The sequence below is a fragment of the Bison bison genome, unplaced genomic scaffold (genome assembly GCF_000754665.1).
Source record: "Bison bison bison isolate TAMUID 2011002044 unplaced genomic scaffold, Bison_UMD1.0 scf7180017864531, whole genome shotgun sequence".
In the NCBI taxonomy this organism is placed as follows: Eukaryota; Metazoa; Chordata; class Mammalia; order Artiodactyla; family Bovidae; genus Bison; species Bison bison.
In genome coordinates this window covers 3,397,467-3,416,316 of record NW_011495081.1, presented here as the reverse complement: position 1 = coordinate 3,416,316, position 18,850 = coordinate 3,397,467, and the positions used below count along the sequence as shown (strand labels likewise).

At 37.7% G+C, this 18,850-nt stretch overlaps 1 pseudogene; it reads left to right on the top strand.

Annotated features, from left to right (window-relative positions):
• Window positions 1–6,741: 6,741 nt before the first annotated feature.
• LOC104982488 lies at window positions 6,742–7,257 on the top strand (annotated as a pseudogene).
• The last annotated feature ends 11,593 nt before the right edge of the window (window positions 7,258–18,850 follow it).

The following is an 18,850-nucleotide window of genomic DNA, read 5'->3' as shown; positions in this document are numbered from 1 at the left end:
GATGTGTATGTGTGTTCATCTTAGCAAGGAAAGGGCAGGAAATATTATGTTTATTTTTTTCATTTTATTAAATATTATGTTTAAAAATGCAAGTAGTGAAAAAGTCAGAGAAAGACATTACTATGATTTTAACACATATCTAATAAATGCCAAGTACAGAGATTGGTACTGAAGCCACAGTGGTAAATAAGAGAGATATGGTCCTTGACCTTAGGTAACCTACCACACATATCTTTCCCCTATCCATCATTGAACAATAGAATGGCATCTTCAAAGGCCATGATGTTGAAAAGGGTTTGCTGAGTTCCAAGTTACAGCGTATGGATCATCCTATAGGGCAAGGTAGGAGTGGTAGGAAATTAGACAGATGAGTGGTTAAGAGCACAAAATCAGATGTTATATATTAATCTAACAGTGAAGGAAAAGCACTAGAGTTTTAAGCAAAGAAACAACAGCTTTCTTTGTGGACAATATTCAAGTCTGGTCTGCTGGGCAGGCATATTCCATGAGAACACCATTACCATTACATAGCTAGCTCTGATGGCTTGGAATCCAAGAGGATCAAAATAAATAATCTGTAAAGTGCATATAGTCTTTCCCTAATGACTCAGCAGTAAAGAATCTGCCTGCAATGCAGGAGACCCAGGTTCAATTTCTGGGTCAGGAAGAACCTCTGGAGAAGGAAATGGCAACACATTCCAGTATTCTTGCCTGGAGAATTCCATGGAGAGAGGAGGCTTGTGGGTTACAGTCCATAGGGTCGCAAAGAGTCAGACACAACTGAAGCAAGTGAGCATGCAAAGTGCATGTATTATCCCATAATATTCACTCAATAAACATTAGTAACCAGAGAAACAGTTTCATAGGATATAGAAGACTGGGCTTCCTGGAAAGAAGATTCTGTATTGGAGATTAACATGCAAGAAGCTTAAGGCACCCAGGATCTGCACATAGGGAGGGCAAGGGACAGGAAGGAAGCAATGTTGGGCAGAGAGAAGTTGATTCTTTTTCAGCAAATGGTGCAGCTGTCCCTACAGGGGAGCTGTGAAAGCCCTCCAGAGTTAGCCTTCCCTTCATTAAGGAGCCCTGGCCTCTAGCCTGAGGGATCAACAAGTCATTGATGTTCAATCGCTAAGTAGTATGCGCCTCTTTGAGACCTCAAGGACTACAGAACACCAGGCTTCCCTGTCCTTCACTATCTACCTGAGTCTGCTCAAATTCATGTCTGTTGAGTCAGTGATGCCGTCTAACCATCTTAACCTCTGTTGCCATCTTCTCCTGTCCTCAATCTTTCCCAGCATCAGGGTCTTTTCCAGTGAGTTGGCTCTTCACATCAGGTGGCCAAAGTATTAGAGCTTCAGCTTCAGCATCAGTCCTTCCAATGAATATTCAGCTATTCAGTGTGGATTTCCTTTAGATTGACTGGTTTGATCTCCTTGCAGTCCAAGGGACTCTCAAGGAGTCTTCAAACCACAGTTCAAAAGCATCAATTCTTTGGCGTTCAGCTTTCTTTATGGATCCAACTCTCACATCCCTGCATGACTACTGGAGAAATCATAGCTTTGACTAGACAGACCTTTGTCAGCAAAGTGATGTCTCTGCTTTTTAATGCACTCTCTAGGTTTGTCATGGGTTTTCTTCCAAGGAGCAAGAGTCTTTTAATTTCATGGCTACAGTCACTGTCTGCAGTGATTTTGGAGCCCCCCAAAATAAAATCAACCAGTCACTGGATACAGGCTGCTCTACTAGAAGCAGCCTTCTCTGGCCTAAGGTGATTTTGGGAAAGGGATTGTCAGGTAAGAGCTGTCAACAGCCATATCCCAGCAACTGAGGGCATCAGCCCTGAAGAGGGACCAATGTGGCTCAGTACAGTATCATTTACATTGATTGAAAAGAAAGGTAATATGTCCTGGCATTTCTCTTCTCTCTGGATTCCTCTCCACATTCAGCCTTCTCAAAAGGGACGTTTCCCACAATTTAAAAAAGACCCCTTGTCACACTTCCACTGCATTTTCCACCCGATTCATCACAACAATTTTTCTTCTTTATTCCTTCCATGTAAAGGTTTCTGGACTTGGTTTGCTACCATAATTTACACACAATGCAGAGATGATGTGTCCTTTTCAAAAATGTGCTTTTTCTTAATAGCTTCTCACCCTTTTAACCAACTTGACAAACTGCCTCAGGATATTAAAAATGATATATTCTCACCTGGAGGGAAATGTTTAAAATATAATTTGAATAGGTAGTTAAGCATGTTTCCCTGAAGGTGTTATCATTTGGTAATTTGATATTTTAATATCAAATGTAAGTTCTTGACATGGCCTGCCCTTTCCAGAGGAGACCCATAAAAATAACATGTGTCTCTGAACAATTTCCTGGCTGAGGCAGGTTGTATTTTGTGTCCCCAATTATAATTATCTTCATTGCATTGTAAAGAATGTGTTGTACACCAAATTCTCTATTAACAATCACAATGTGTAGAAATTATCTTCATCCTAGAACATCTCAAGGGTCTGGGCTGTTTGTATATGATAATAGCTCACTGAGATCTAAATTATGGAAAATTCAAAGAAATGAATAGGAAAAACACTGCTATTTTACCATCAGTTTTTAAAAGAAATGTAATTAAAATGTAAAACAAGGCTCTCTGAATCAATCTAGTCAGATGAAGAAGGAGGAGGAGGGGGAGGGAAAGTAGGAGGAGAAGAGAAGGAATAATACCAAGGGAAATATGAGCAGAAGCATCCTGAGGTTTTGCCTCAAAAAACAGAATTAGTGAATTAAAAAAATAGACACTCTTTTATGCCATTAAGAATAATCAACAATTGGATAAATAATATTTAAATGTTTAAAAATATATGAATAAACTATAAAACTTTTAGTACTCTAAAATTTAATTTGAAGGGAACTACAAACTTTAAATAATGAGGCAAAAGTCTTGGCAGGCAAGGAAATCAATTCTTAATATTTAGGACACTGAGCTTCTAAAGCTCCCCTCACTCATAATGCAGACATTGATTTTAATTTCCTTCTCAATTAACAAGGCCTTTTTTTTACATTATGTATAAAGGTTAGAGTAAAATGACTGAAAAAGGATATATAAATAAACTAAAAAGGTGTCTATAAAAAAGATATATAAATCAGAGAACTAAAAAAGGATATATAAATCAGATAAATAACTTTGAGCAGTTATATGATGAACTAAAGGCTATGTGAGTGGAAAAATTCCAGTATATGAAATACAGAAATGTGAAGGAATGTGTACTATTATTCTGTCAATCACTTTTCAGGGTCCAGGGAATACAGTAATACTTTTTAAAAATGAGCATGACATGAGAATGAAGCTAATACGAAGAGGCAATAGAGACAAACAGGTCTCTAAGTGTACTGTTTTTTACAAAGTTGAAAAACAAATAGCAGATGTTTTTCAATGTTCAGGAAAATGAAGAAGATGTTTTGGAAGGAAAATTATATATAAGGCAGGACTCTTTCATTTGTAAGAGATAGAAAACCTTCCATTTCCAAACCTTTAAACAAAAAAATAGTACTTTAATATATTATGTAGCTCAAGATTCTTAGAAATAAGTGGCTTTAGGAGTAGCTGAATCTAGGTGCTCAAAAGTCCTCATCCAGACTAAGACTCGCTTTTCTGATCCCTAGGCTATGCTTTGTTCTTTGTGGGCTTCCTTAATACTTCCTCCTGCCAGCAAAATAGATGTTAAGGCTTCTAAACTTGCATTATACTGTCTTAGCAACTGCATGAGAAAGAATGTTGCTTCTCTAGTCTTTTTATCAGAAGCCGCCAGTATTAGTTCTCAATGGACCAACTTCAGTCAAGTGTCCATCCCTATACCAATCTCAGTAGGCAGAGGGAAGCCATTCCTATGTTCAATGCTCATCTGGATCCCATAGAGTGAGAAAATGGGAAAGTGGAACATTCTCAAGAAAAATCAGGATACAGTAACCAGAAAATGGGAACAAAAGAGTATCTGTTTATTACCAAAGGTTAGAATAAAATAATTAAATCTGAATTCAGTGAAGGATATTTGGGAAGAAAGGGAGGTAAAAATCAAATACTGTCTTTCCTAGTGTTGACTCTTCATTCACTTTCACTCAGAAAAACTAGACCCAGATTTTTAGGAGGGAAGAAGTATGCCTAGAAAATATGTCTTCTCTTTTTTCTTTTCTTTCTGACCAATTTGCAGGTAAGTTGAAGACAGGGGCTTCCCAGGTGGCACATTGGTAAAAAATCTGCTTGCCAATGCAGGAGGCGCAAGAGATACGAGTTCAATCCCTGGGTTGGGAAGATCCCCTGGAGTAGGAAAGGGTAACCCACTCCAATCTTCTTGCCTGGGAAATCCCATGGACAGAGAAACCCAGCGGACTACAGTCATGGAATCTTAAAGAGTCTGACATCACTGAGCACACACACAAATGCACACACACACACACACACACTCACTCACTCGGATATAACCCATGCTGATACTTTGTATTCTGTATTTGATGCTTTCGTTGATTGTATCAAAGCTTTAAACTTCCAAGCAGTGACAATGAGTGGCATTATACTTGCGTGAGTGCTAAGTCACTTTAGTCATGCCCGACTCTTTGTGACCCTTTGGACTGTAGCCCACCAGACTTCTCTGCCCATGGGATTCTCCAGGCAAGAATACTAGAGTGGGTTGCCATGCCCTCCTCCAGGGGATCTTCCTGACACAGGGATCGAACCTGGTCTCTTTCATCTCCCTGCATTGGCAGGCAGGTTCCTTACCATTAGTGCCACCTGGGAAGCCCAGCATTATACTTGCCCCCTTGTATAATCTCTGGAGGAGGGGAAGCAAGCAGAGAGGTGAAGGAGGTTACAATGGAAGCAGCTCTTCCCCCTCTTTCCTGTTTGCCCATTTCTGTTCCCCTCTAACCTTAAAAGAACATAATAAGGAATATGATCACTAAGCTACTGAAACTGACTCCAGACTTATGCTCTCCTAAATACACACAATGCCTTGGCTAACCTGTTGATTCTTTTCCTAGAAATGAAGAAGTAACCTCTAAAATCCCCCCAAAGCAATCCTGCAGGCAGATCACTGGGGCAAGATAATATCTGAGGAGACAGCCAGTCAGTCTGCCCACAGTGGAGATGCAGGACCTGATCTCCTGCCTCCATTATTCACTGGGATCCTTTCCCCTCCATTTTTCCCCTTAAAAATTGTCATGGATTGCCTGGTGGGCTGCCATCTATGGGGTCGCACAGAGTCGGACACGACTGAAGCGACTTAGCAGCAGCAGCAGCAGGATCTTTGGACTTGGTCTCTGGACACAAGTCGCCATCTCCTCAGATTGCCAGCTTTTCTGATTAAAGCATCTTTCTTTTCTACCAACACTTGGCTCTGGAATTGGCGTGTGAACAGCTCAACCTGGGTTGGGTTACAAGATACAAAGAACATAATAATGAGGGGTAATTGTAATTATCCTGAACCCCATTAGCACCCACACCAGGCCACCTGAAAGGATAAAGGAACAAAAGTGGGGGGAAGCACACAGTCTAATGTACAATAAAAAGTTATCATAATCCTTTCTTAAGATAACTTTAATATATGATTTTGTTGAGTTGTAATTTCATTTTTTCCCTGTTAGCTCTCTAATATGCACTTAACTTGATTAAAAAAAAAAGTGTCCTATACGATGAAATACTCCTTTTACTGAGATGTCTAAGGCACCTAGCCTAGACAGAAAGACAGACAATATATCCCCCCCCCAAAAAAACTAACTTGATAAGGTTGTTGACTTAACATCATGCAAGGCAAAAATGTGATTCAATTATGAAAAACATTTAAAAATTGAAAACAATAGTGTCTTAAGGAATACTAATAAATTACAAACTGTTAATGAACAGAGATTGATTATAACTATTGACCATATATATGAATATAGGTATCTCTAAGGTAAAGCTTCATGTGACAAACTCAGAGTGACTTTCATAAGAGCAAGGAAGACTATATTTGTCTAAACTCTATCTGGAATAATCAAATGATTAAATTGGATGTGGAGGGAAAGGGAAAAATACACAGATAAGCCTCTGAGACTGCTTTTGCTATTATGGAGGACAGCAGGTCTGACACAAGACCAAAGTGTAGGTGGTGCCCAGTGATTCACTCATGAAACCAATTGAGAACAAGCAGGGAATGACATTTATAACCCAGATGCATGAATACCAATTTTCAGAGCAAGGGTAATAAGATAAACATGAAATTTTGACACATAATGATTTCTTTTATGAACTAATAAAATTATATACATATTCATATATTTTTATATATCCATAATTTTTATGTATTGAGAATGATCTTCAGAATAAAAATATGCATAATGAGCATTATTGGTAAGAGGAGCTTCCCATTATGGGTAGTTGGATGAATTATAGAAAAGCATCAGCTGAATTAAATGAGGCTACATTTCAGGCTACTAAAAACTTGTGTTTGAAATTACTGTGCTGTTTTCAGTGGTATTGAGCCATCATAGACAAATGGGCTTGGTGCCGCAAGGCTGCCAGTAAACAGAGGTGGTTCCTATTTTGTTTTTTAAAAAAGACAGTGATTAGCTTCATACAAACTTTAAAGCCTGACATGGATCTTAAGCACAATTTCATAATTATTAAAGAAATGGGCTCTTTGCTCTTCCTTCTTTGACAGACAGTTGCATCTTCTAGTGAAATACTATCCACCTCCCTGAGACATAGTCATGAAGGTCAGAGTAAATGGATTTGGCTATATTGGGTGCCTGGTCACCAGGATACTTTTAATTCTGGCCAAATGGATATTGCCTCATCAATGATCCCTTCGCTGACCTCAGCTACATGGTCTACATGCTCCAATATGATTCCATAGCAAGTTATACCACAATCAAGGCCGAGAATGGGAAGCTTGTCATCAATGGAAAGCCCATCTCCTTCTTCCAAGAGCAAGATAGGGTACTTGGAAGCACCCACATCAAATGAGGTGATGCTGGTGCTAAATATGTTGTAGAAACCACTGATGTCTTCATTAACTTGGAGAAGGCTGGGACTCACTGAAAGTATGGAGCCCAAGGGTCATCATCATTCCTGTCCCTCCTGCCACTATCCACATGTTTGGGCATAGATCATGAGAATTATGACCATAACCTCAATATTGCCAATATTGTCAGCAATGCCTGCTCTACCACCAGCTGCTTGGCCCTCTGACCAAGGTCACCCAGGATGACTTTGGCAACTCATGATGCCTGCAACTCAAGCCACTGTCTATGTCATCCCTGCCACAAAGAAAGTCTCAGATGGCTCCTCTGGAAAGCTGTGGCATGCTGGCTGTGGGGCTTCCCAGAAGACCATCTTCCCTGCTTCTATGGGCATTGCTAAGACTAGGAACAAGGTCACCCCTTGAGTTAAACTGGAAACTCACTGGCTGGCATGGCATCCCAGGTCTCAGCTCCAGTGTGTCATGGATCTGACCTACAGTTTGGAGAAAGTCGCCAAATATGATGACATCAAGAAGGAAGGTGGTGAAGCAGGCAACAGAAGGTCCCATAAAGGGCATCCTGGATGACACAGAGGAACAGGCTGCCTCCTGTAATTTTAACAGTGGTACATCCTCTTTCACCTTTGATGCTGGGCCTGGCATCACCCTCAGCGACTGCTCTGTCAAGCACATTTCCTGCTATGACAATGATCATGTTTGGCTAGAGCAAAAGGGTGGTGGGCCTTATGGCCCATGTGGTTTTTAAGGAATAAGAGCCCCCTGAACCACAAGCCTCAGTGAAAACAAGAGAAGAAAAAAAGAGGTCCTCAGCTGTTGAGGAGCCTTTGCCCCAGCTCAATCCCCCAACACACTGAGAATTATCCATCCTCAAAAGTTTCCATCCCAGACTTCCTGAAGAAAAGGGAGCCCATTAGGGAGCCCTACCTGGTCATGTATCATCAATAAAGAAAAATGTACATAGTCAAAAAGGAAAAAAAAGAAAGAAATGCTTTGCAAACATTTAGAAATGGACATGGAGATCAGCAGGGACTAGGAAAAGTTTACAAAGGATAAGTCAGGTCAGTATAGCTTCATTCCCCTTTGGATAAAAATTCTAAAAAAGTGGCTTATGTTCACCTGGATTAAACAAGGCATTTGGCAGTCACAACAGAAACATAACCTCGATAATCTTCAAGGAAATAGACTTATGAGTGCCTAAAAACCATATCAAAGATCCTAGTTACTTGACTGATTAAATCTTAGAGCACAATTTCCTATTGTTTTTCAAAGATCTCTTTTTTTTAAAAAATAGCTATCACATTTGAACATCTACTATATGTTAGGCATTGTGATTATCCCTTGACATGAACTCTATACTCACAATAATCAAAGAGACAGTCTTCAAATTTTAACATTACCTAAATTATAAGATTGGGTCCAAGGTCACCAAGCTAGAGTCAGGAAGTATAAGCTTTTCAAATATGCAAAGTACATGAAGCTGTAGAAAGAAAAAATTTATGTTGGATTATAGACTCAGGCTCTAATAGAATGTAAACTCATTAGTACATTAGATTAAATATAAGATTCATAGATATTAATATTTTTTTTCAAGCTTATTGAGTTGGTAGTGTTGACATGGCTGCTGAGAAAATGAAAAGATTCTTAGGTCTTATTGTAGAACAAGACTATCTGAAGAAAGGGAAATGGTATGCTCGTTTGTTTTTTTTTTTCAATACTTTAAGTTCCAAACTCTATACCTTAATATGGGGTGCACCTATTAGGATTTTTTCCTTTTGTTAAAGACAGAGACTTCATATGCAAGGAGGGAATTTTTTATTTATAGAGCTGACAAGAGTTTTCAGTTAACCTATAAACCTGGAGAAAGAGCTGATAAAACCTTGACTTGAAGGATGGAAAATAGAGTCTCAGAGCCAGTTTCTCCTATATGCTTATCACTGCTCATTTTATATGTTGGTTTTATCCTCTGTTATTTCGTATAGGCCTTCTCCACTGTCAGAGGACATTTCTATTAAGAGTCTCAGATTAGCTGTTGCAGTGAAAAGAGAAAGCTTCTTTTGGCCCAACAGCCTGATGACAATCTCTGAGACTTCTGTTCGGCATGCTATAGCCATATAGAAACCTTTGTCCAATCACTATTATTTGAGAGATGGGGTAATATGGTTGGCCATGATTTAATCCTATGATCACTTTCATGGCCAGTGGCAGCACAGAGTGTGGGGGAAAGCAGAATCTGTTACCAGAAGAGGATGAAGAGCTGGCTGAGCACATCACACTTGGTACACTAACCTTCAACGTGTTCTGAAAGGAACAGGGAAAGGAAAGAGAATTGAAACTCTGATGAAGACAAGATGAAGAAATAGTTATTCTTAAAAAAAAAAAAAAAAAAGGAAAGTTCAGAGAGACAAAAGGTTTGCTAAAAAAGGAAGCATAAACAATGTCTACACAGGCCAAGGGACAGAATCTAAATATCCTCATTAGAAGAAGGATTTCATTTTAAAGGTGATTTCAACTTTATGATATTTTAACTTCCAAAGACCCAGAGCTGACCAAGGTATCTCTAGATGAAATAGAAACCTTGCCATTTTCGTTTGAAGTTATGTTTTACCACTTGCCAGGGGAAGTTGCAGATGGTTTATTAGTATCTGACAAATGGCTGGACTAAACTACTTTAACTAAGAGAGAAGCAATGGCTAAACCTAGATTTTAAAGTCAAATATAAACATGAATCCAAGTTTTGGTACTTATTATTTACATGAAAGCTTCCCTCATAGCTTAGTCGGTAAAGAACCTGCCTGCAATTCAGACACCAGGGTTCAATCCCTGGGTCTGGAAGATCCCCTGGAGAAGGAAATGTCAACCCATTCTAGTAAGTATTCTTGCCTGGAGAATCCCATGGACAAATGAACCTGGCAGGCTACAGTCCATGGGGTCGCAAGAGTTGGACACGACTTATTAATTAAACCACCACAGCCCATCTATGTGAACTTGGATAAGCTGACTGCTTTCTTTTAGCCTCATTTTTTTTATCACACCACATGACATGCCAGATCTTAATTTGTGGATCAAATCCATGCTGCCTGCAGTGGAAGCACAGTTTTAATTGCCGGACTGCTGGGGAAGTCCCTGGTCTCATTTTTGAAGTAGGATTATTATTCTTACCTTGCAGGTCTACTGTGAGTGTTGGAGATAGCCTGTGGAGAATTTCTTGTTCGTTGATATATCTTAATAAATTATAGTTTATGTGTATGACTGACATCCTTGAACTATGGAAGCATGCCATATCCAGACCAAAATAAACCCTATGATACATAGATCATAGCTATGTAGGTACCTGTGGGTTTGGTATGGGAGAAGGATCAGGACTGGAAGGGTAACTGAGTGCATATGGCAAGAACGCACCATGAAAATGTATCAAGCCTGTCTGGCCTTGGAATACACAGGAAAACATAGGAATTTATGGTAGCTTTCAGAACATTTAGATTAGCACAGAGGGTCTAAACATGTATTTCATGGTGATTAAGTGAAATAATAAATGAAAACTTGCTTAGAATTATTTCCAGTACCCAATTAGAGATGAAGAAAAGTTCATTATTGTTTCTACCAAAGCTTATCATATGCTCCCGTTCTACTAGATCGTGAGCTTCTCAAGACACAAACTATGTTTTAGTAATCTATTTCCCAAGATTTGAGTATAAGGCATGGTGTTTTCTAGGCTCTTATGTAAAAGATAGGGGGAAAAGGAATTGTATCAGGAACAAAAAACACATTGAGGGCACAAAATAAAAATTTTGACACAAATCAGTGTGTGCAATTACATCTACAAGCTTGGAATAGAAGTGAAAGAAATGAACTCTGATTAGTAATAGAAAAGGTGAAATAAGCATGGAAAAAATGAGGATCAAAAATGGTGAAGGATAGGGGATAAAACTGACAGGCAGAAGTATGGCCTTCTAAGTCTGCATGTTCTAGATGCTGATATTCATGTAACTCAAATCAGAAATATATCAATCATCTCACAAAGATGTTCACTTTCCACGTTCTATGTCTGTGTCTGATGCCTTCAGGATTTAAGTTTCTGTGGTCAGTTTCAGTTTGACATAACGTTTTCATATTCATTGCACTTGCTTTCTAAACCAGGGCTCAACCTATCAGTTAACAGGCACTTATGCCAGCTTGATTCCATTCAAATTACCTGCCTGGTCCCTGTAGACATTTAGTGTTTATACTCTTGCTCTAAATAAGAGCTTCCCAGTGTTTTCCACGTCATGGCACACATAGAAAATGACAGCACTTTACTTGTGGAGTCATGGAACTAACGGAAGAAGCTCCTCAGAAATTACCGCCAGAGTTCCAGCTGCCTCAGGCCCTGCCCTGCTGCCCTTAGGCTGGGGTAGGGGAACAGGATTTCAGCAGACCTGCAACCAACTAGGGCTATTAATAAAATAGGTCACTCCAGTCGGGAGGCTCTGCTGTCAACTCTCCCTATAAAGAGATACAGAAGGTTTGATATATTTGTTTGTTCAAGGTGTAGGGTAGATACCCTTCTAGGCACTGAGATGCAGCAGTGTACAGGACAGAGTCCCTGCCCCCTTCAAACTAGGTTGCTGCTGCTGCTGCTAAGTCGCTTCAGTCGTGTCCGACTCTGTGCGACCCCATGGACTGTAGCCTACCAGGCTTCTCGGTCCATGGGATTCTCCAGGCAACGGGTTGCCTGGAGAATGGGTTGCCATTTCCTTCTCCAATGCATGAAAGTGGAAAGTTAAAGTGAAGTCACTCAGTCGTGTCTGACTCTTAGTGACTCCGTGGACTGCAGCCTACCAGGCTCCTCCATCCATGGGATTTTCTGGGCAAAAGTACTGGAGTGGGGTGCCATTGCCTTCTCCACACACTAGGTTACAAATGGTTAAATGACCCAGTCAAGTCTACAAGACTCAGGAAGCCAGGGCGAGAATCTGTATCCCCAGACACAACTCAGTTATTGCCAAGGGAAGAAATACTATAAGGTTTATAGTATAAAATTAATTTGTCATTCCATGATGAGGAAAGTGACTGCCAAGCTTTCTAACTTAAACTTTTGTCAAGGCACTTCCTTGACAAAACTGGCTCTGCCTCCACACTTCCAAGGCAGGGGGACCAGGTCCGATCCCCGGTCAGGGAACTAGATCCCACAGGCCACAACTAAAACATCCTCTGTGCTCCAACAATGATCAAAGATCCCACGTGCTGCAACTTAGACCCAGCACAGCCAAATAAATGAATAAAATAATTTTTAAAAAAGCTTGTCTATATGTCCCTATTAACTTGGAATGTGAAGAATTGTTCTTGGTTAAAGTTTACACTTGAAACTTTTATCAGTGAATATGCTCAAAGAAAGGAAAAAAAGATTTTGGGGGTCAGGTTTTCTCTCATACAGGCAAGTTAATATTTTTCCTGTGGGATCTTCAATATCAAATATCTACCATCATGTTTTTGCATGGATAACACCCCTGCTTACCATGGGGTAGTAGAAGAGGGAGGTGATAGATTGTCACAAGCATTACCAGGTGAGAAAGGATCCTTCTATCACTAAGATGAGGCAAGCCTGGCAGAAAGCACATTTAAACTGTTTAAGAAAGTAAAATTTTAATGCACATGATTGCTAATTACAGGGGCATGTTCAGTTTTCATTAAAGTGGGTCCCTAAGGATCTCTACTTGGGAACACTTTGTTAAATGGTTTATTCAAATCACTCTATATAATTGAAAATAATAATCTGACTGTCTTTATTTATTCAATGATTCAAACTTTTTCTTAATTTTTTATAATGAGTGGTGATGAATGATAAGATTATATAATTTTTATGTATTGAAGGGTTTTTCATATACTTCTATGTGGGTTCATGTAGATGCCTGTCCATCTAAAAAGCAGTTAATTTGTAAACATAATAACAAAGGGGCAAATATAACCATTCTCACTGACCCTGGATTATGTAGTTCATATTATTTCTATTATTGACACATTTTTATAAATGGTAGCAAGTCCCTTGCTAGAAAGGGTCAAAGGCATGAAATACGACTCAAAGCCCTTAACCATTCCAGACTTTACAGAAATTTGTAATTTACCTAAAAAATTGTCTGATTCTTCAACTACTCTTCAAATATTTAATTGTGATTTTAGTATAATTATGTTGACTTAGACTTCCAGTGTGTAGATTGGAATTTAATGTATTATAAATACCTCCAGAAGCTAAGCATTTGGATTAGGTAATGATGCATATAATATAACTAATTAAGCACATTTTGGGCTTAATGCTGGATTAAAGTGTTAAACTGCACAGAAGAACAGAACATCAACCCTGTGAAAAATTCACAGTGATAAAAAGGATTTGAAGGATGACCCTTTGGGTTTTTTTGTACCTTAAAATTAGGGCCCATCAGTTTTGAAACAAGGGTGAAGTTCTATCTGTTACCTGCAAGGAGAACAGGATGGTTGTTTTTTGAGCATCTTCCACGAGCCAAGACATGGTGTCAAGATCTCTATCAGAGACTCTCAAATTATACAGTGCCTCTCAGATCAGCTGGGGACCTTGTTACAAAGCAGATTATGACCCAGAAAGTCTGGGGACAATGACACAACTTGACTTGGGCTGTGTACTCAGTTTTCCTCAGTAAGTTCCCATGCAGGGCTGATGCTGATGGTCCTCAGACCACACTTGGAGCAGCAAGCATCTCCACACCATGAGGCAGCATCTTCATTTTACATGTGAGTAGAGGTTGGCAAGAAGGCTGAGTGCTTTGAGCAGCATCTCTCAACTCTGCAGAATATTCAAACTCATAGTGGGATTGATTTTAAAAACCCCAGCTGTTTCTCTTATCCAGTACATTTTTCACATCCCTGGAAGTCAATAAGCTGAAAACAGAGATGACGAGGAAACTCCTTCCAGGGATTTTTAAATACAGTGAAGCTGATTCTTATTTTGGAGAAGAGTTTGAAACGCTTCTCATATCATTTCAATTAGTCTGTCCTTTCTACTTTGCTCTCATGAACATTTCTCCTGCTTCTAATGTGGTTGCTTCCTTTGAGCTGTGCCCTTTACAAAAATAAAAGGAAAAAGAAATAATGACTTGAGAAAATTTGACTGAGGAAATTATGTTATTCTAAAAACCATTTATAGAAAGCATAGAGCATGTGATTTATATTTAACACGACTTAATATTTCCTGACTCCATGGTGCAGTACAAGAGGGTGAAGTATCTGCTATGTTCCCTGCCTAGATTTTCAGTAGCTTTGACGGTTGCCAAGGTAACGATAACTTTGGTTAGCATCAGAGTAAATAAGGATCCAAAAATCCCTGAAATTTCATTTTCTATGTTATCATGTCACTTGGAGTAATAGTAATACAGGCTTTCTCCTTCTGCCCTCATCTTCCAACTAGCTTTTCCTACATTGCTGCATTTAATGATTAGCTTTTCGGGAAAGGACATTACAAACAAGAAGCTTCCAAAATCCTTTAATCTGTTGCAGCCAACAGGTGCAGGAAAGATAGCACTCTGCCCACAAAAGTGCTTCAGTAAATAAACAATGTGCTTTGGGTGCGAAGTTGAGGTAGCAACATATCATAGGAAACAGAAGGGGGAAATGTAGAACCTGTCTGCTGAGTATCATGCTCCAGTGTGAACACACAAAATTAGGCAAATACAATTACAGATCAATAAAAGCCAATTACTCCACTGTTTCTTATAAAATGCAACAGGCAATCAGATGCCATAAAATTCAGTGCAATATGTATAATCCCTTAGATAGGTGAACTATGTTTTTTCTGAGATTTGGTTTGATTTGATTTAGCTTGAGTTTCATACTTACAGCTCTCAAACATCCCTCCTGACAATGCATTGGGTCTGAGAAATACAATCCTGCTACACAGAAGGAACATAGAGAATTTCCTTAACTGTTGTACCAGATTTATCAAATGAGTATATTAATCTTCCCTCCATTAAAAATTAACAATCTTGTAAAAAAAGTTTAGAGAACATAGAAGTACTCAAACCCACCTAGATTGCCCAAACACACTATTTTGATTTCTATTTGTCTTCCTTCCAAGCATTTTAACACCATTAAGATCTTACTATTTACATAATGTTGAAACAGGCTTTTTCAAATATTTTTTAGTGTTTGATCTCTTCTCAAACATGCTTCATGAAAAGCTATTTAACCATTTCCTTCCTTATTGGATATTCACATGATTTCAAAAATGTCCTTATTTTAAGGAAATACTGCATTGACTCATTGACTTTGCATCAAAGGTTAAAGGCTTTCCCTTTTATCATATTTTTCTCTATATATATTGCTAAAGTAGAATTACTAAGCTAACAGGAGTTATTTTAAAAAACTATTTTTTAAAATCCCATGAGTTTTGATTAAACGCATCATATGTGTAGCAAAGTCTTTTTTTTAATATATGAAAATTGAAGAAGCTGAGAATAATTGTCAAGAGCACACAATTTGCATTCAAATCTATCTAAATTCAAGAGCATATGAATAGAAAATTTTTAACTTTTCTTCCAGATCTTGCCACATAGATGGTATGACAAGAGTCTAGGACTCTAGGATCTATAACTATTGCAATATGGTCTATTCATTCCATTTTTTAGAGGAAAAAATAAAAGTCAAAAAGGAAAAAGGTTAAACAAGTGGTGAAATCTCCTGTCTCCCAGGTCAGGTGCTATTTCCAACAGCCGGTGCCTCTGGCGTATGCATACAGACTTCAAATGTGGATTTTCTGATCTAACCTTCCACAAACTATTTTGAAAATGCATGCTTTATGCGATTTAGTATTTAAGTTCACTAAGCTTTGATGAGATAAATAGTGCTTTCCTCTTGTCATGATGTCATTACCTACTCAGTGTACTTTTTCTCCTTTATTTAGAAGCATGTCATGTACATTCAATTCTCTAAATCCTATAATAAATGCTTTTTTTAACCTCATGTGTGCTCGACTTCAACCTTTTATCATAAAAGCCTGTTTGTTCACCTTCTGACAGCTCTCCACAGCTCATCACCCTGCCGGCTGCAGCTAAACCATACAATTGTGTGAATTTCAATATATAGAAAAAAGATGAAAGATGGAAAAAAATAATAGATAATGGATCTATGATAAGTCAAAGAATTAACAAAAAGGGTCAAATTACCTGAAATTCAAACTAGAAGACATCAAAGAGGGAAAGCCAAGTACTAAAATAAGAGATAATAGAAGATGATTAGGGGGAAAATGATAATAAAAGAGAGATAATAGTTTGTAACTGGGAAGAGAAATTGTAAAGAACTAGAAATAAATGGGTGAGATAGAATTAAAGGTATAATAATGAGAACTGAAAAATAATAGTGGATGTAGTGAGGGATAAAGCTGTCATATTATCCGACGAAGATGGGAATCGAGGGAACTGTTCCTGTGGGAAGTTTCCAACGCCCTGGTCTAAATTGTTGTATTCAGATATGGAGCAGAGTGTTGGGGATATAAAAGTCAAGTGGGGTAACACAAAAATTATGTAATTATAATGGTGGCAAGCCAGTCCTGTGATTTAAAACAGCAGATCGTAAGAAAAATCTTTAGGCTTCTTTTTCCATAAAGAAAAAGCACTCCACTCACAAATCTATATGATTTGTCTCTCAGTTCATCTTATGCAAACGAGATATTCTGGGTCAAAAATATCTTCTTTGGAAGATGGGTCAACTGTGTGCACAGGTGTGAGCATCTTTCACTCAAAACATCTTTCCTAGAACTGTGTGCCCTAAGATTTTTGTTCACGTCTGCCTTCTTAACTATTCCCCTAATGCTATTACTCATGTGCTTTGTTATTTAAAAGTTTAATTTTGACTTGATCTGATTGATCATTTGAGTGCACAGATTTCACAGTACAATTACATTTACAAAATTACCAATGTACTTATAACAAGCAGTAACATAGCCTGAATTTGATTCCCTGTAAATCCCAGAGGTATATAAGTTATTGCTGTTGCTTTATTTGAACATGGACTTTTTCAAAAATAAAAAAGACTTTCAAATATACTATTTTATTATGTGGCTAGGGGCTTACAAATCCATGATGTGAAACCGATCCAGTTGGAATGCACAACTGCATTTGAGCAAGAAACCAAGGCAGTATCCTGGAGACCTTAAACTCTGTCCAGAATAGAATACATCCTTGGCTACAGTATAATGTGCAAGTTGGGGATACAATACTATTATACTCTATAAATAAAGAGATGAATAAATGAGTTAATTAATTACTAAAAGTTTTCACTCCTACCAAAACTAGACTCATTATACAGTTGATACTGTCAATGACACTAAATTATTAAACTTCAGGGAAATCTCTGAGTATTACATATAAGTCCCCACTATAGTCGACATGAGAAATATATTCATCTACCTGTTCTCATCTAACAATCTGATCACAGTTCACAGTGCAAGGCCAAGTTCATTAATGCATTCATTGTTGACCATATGATATAGGTAGCATTGCATTTGGCTACAGAAGTAATATTATTCATGGAGTAACAATATCAACTTCACTTACCTAAATGGCCTGTAAGGTCGATTTGATTTAATCATATAAACAAAACAGAAAATGCCAAACATAGTTGAAGTCAGCAAGACTTAAAAATAATTCAAGTTTGTAAGAACAAGAGAGTTTACCTATTAACACCAATAATATTGAATATGTATCTTTAAATGGTGGTCAGTTTAAGATAACTAATCCAAGATGTAACTATTGAAAATGAGGAAGCAAATTCTTTGTTAAAACTTCCAGCTGCTTCCCTATTAGAAATAAATTAAAATTTAGTAATAAAACAGTTAGCTACAAAATATACAAATTACACAAAATCTTTAGATTATGAATAATTCTCATTTAAAAGTATAAAGGAAAGTTACAGCATTGTTAAATATATAGGGTGATTTAAAATAGGACAAAGATGGCATTATAAATAAATGAGTGCAAAATAGACTTTTGAAGATCAATATCTGGAAAATATAAAGCTGGCTTATGCTTTGTTATTTACTTTGTCTCTTTCTCTACATATAAAAAAATTAAATATACAAATAGTAAAATAAAATGGCATTTTAAAAAATTTCAAGCTGTGGAGACTTTTCTGAACAAGATAAAAATGCCCCAAGTCACAAACGAAACAGTGATAGATTTGACAGCATGGATATTAAAAACCAAGCCAAATAAAATGACTCTGTATAGCCAAAGACATCAGAATCAGCTCTAAAATTCACTTTACAATTAATGGGAGCAGATGAGGAATACAGATTTAATACAGATATAGATGATATAGTTATGCACAGATGTATACAGATGTATATGTGCATACATATAATATATATATAAATATCAGACACACAGTTATTCATAATATAGAAGAGCCCTTAATAGCCACACATCCAAAGAGAAACACATAAAAGACTTTAAACAGAATATTTGAAGGAGAAATATAAACAAATGTCCAATATAAATTTTTAAAAGAAGTATCAGAATCACTGGTAATCAGAAGTCACTCAAATAAAAAATTAAATCTATTAGACTGGTAATAACTAAACCAATTATAGTAACTACAGTTTAGGGAAGTACACGGAAAAACGGACATTTTCATATTCCTGTTGTCAGTGTGTCAACTGGTAAAATATGCCTGGATAATAGTTTCCTAGTATGTATCAAGATTTTGATCCAGAATTTCTACTTTTAAAAAATTCTCACTAGAAGATAGCTGATATATCATACAAAAATGCACGACAAGTACGTTTAATATTTATAAAACAAAAACTTGGACACAGCTGAATGCTGATCCATTAAAGA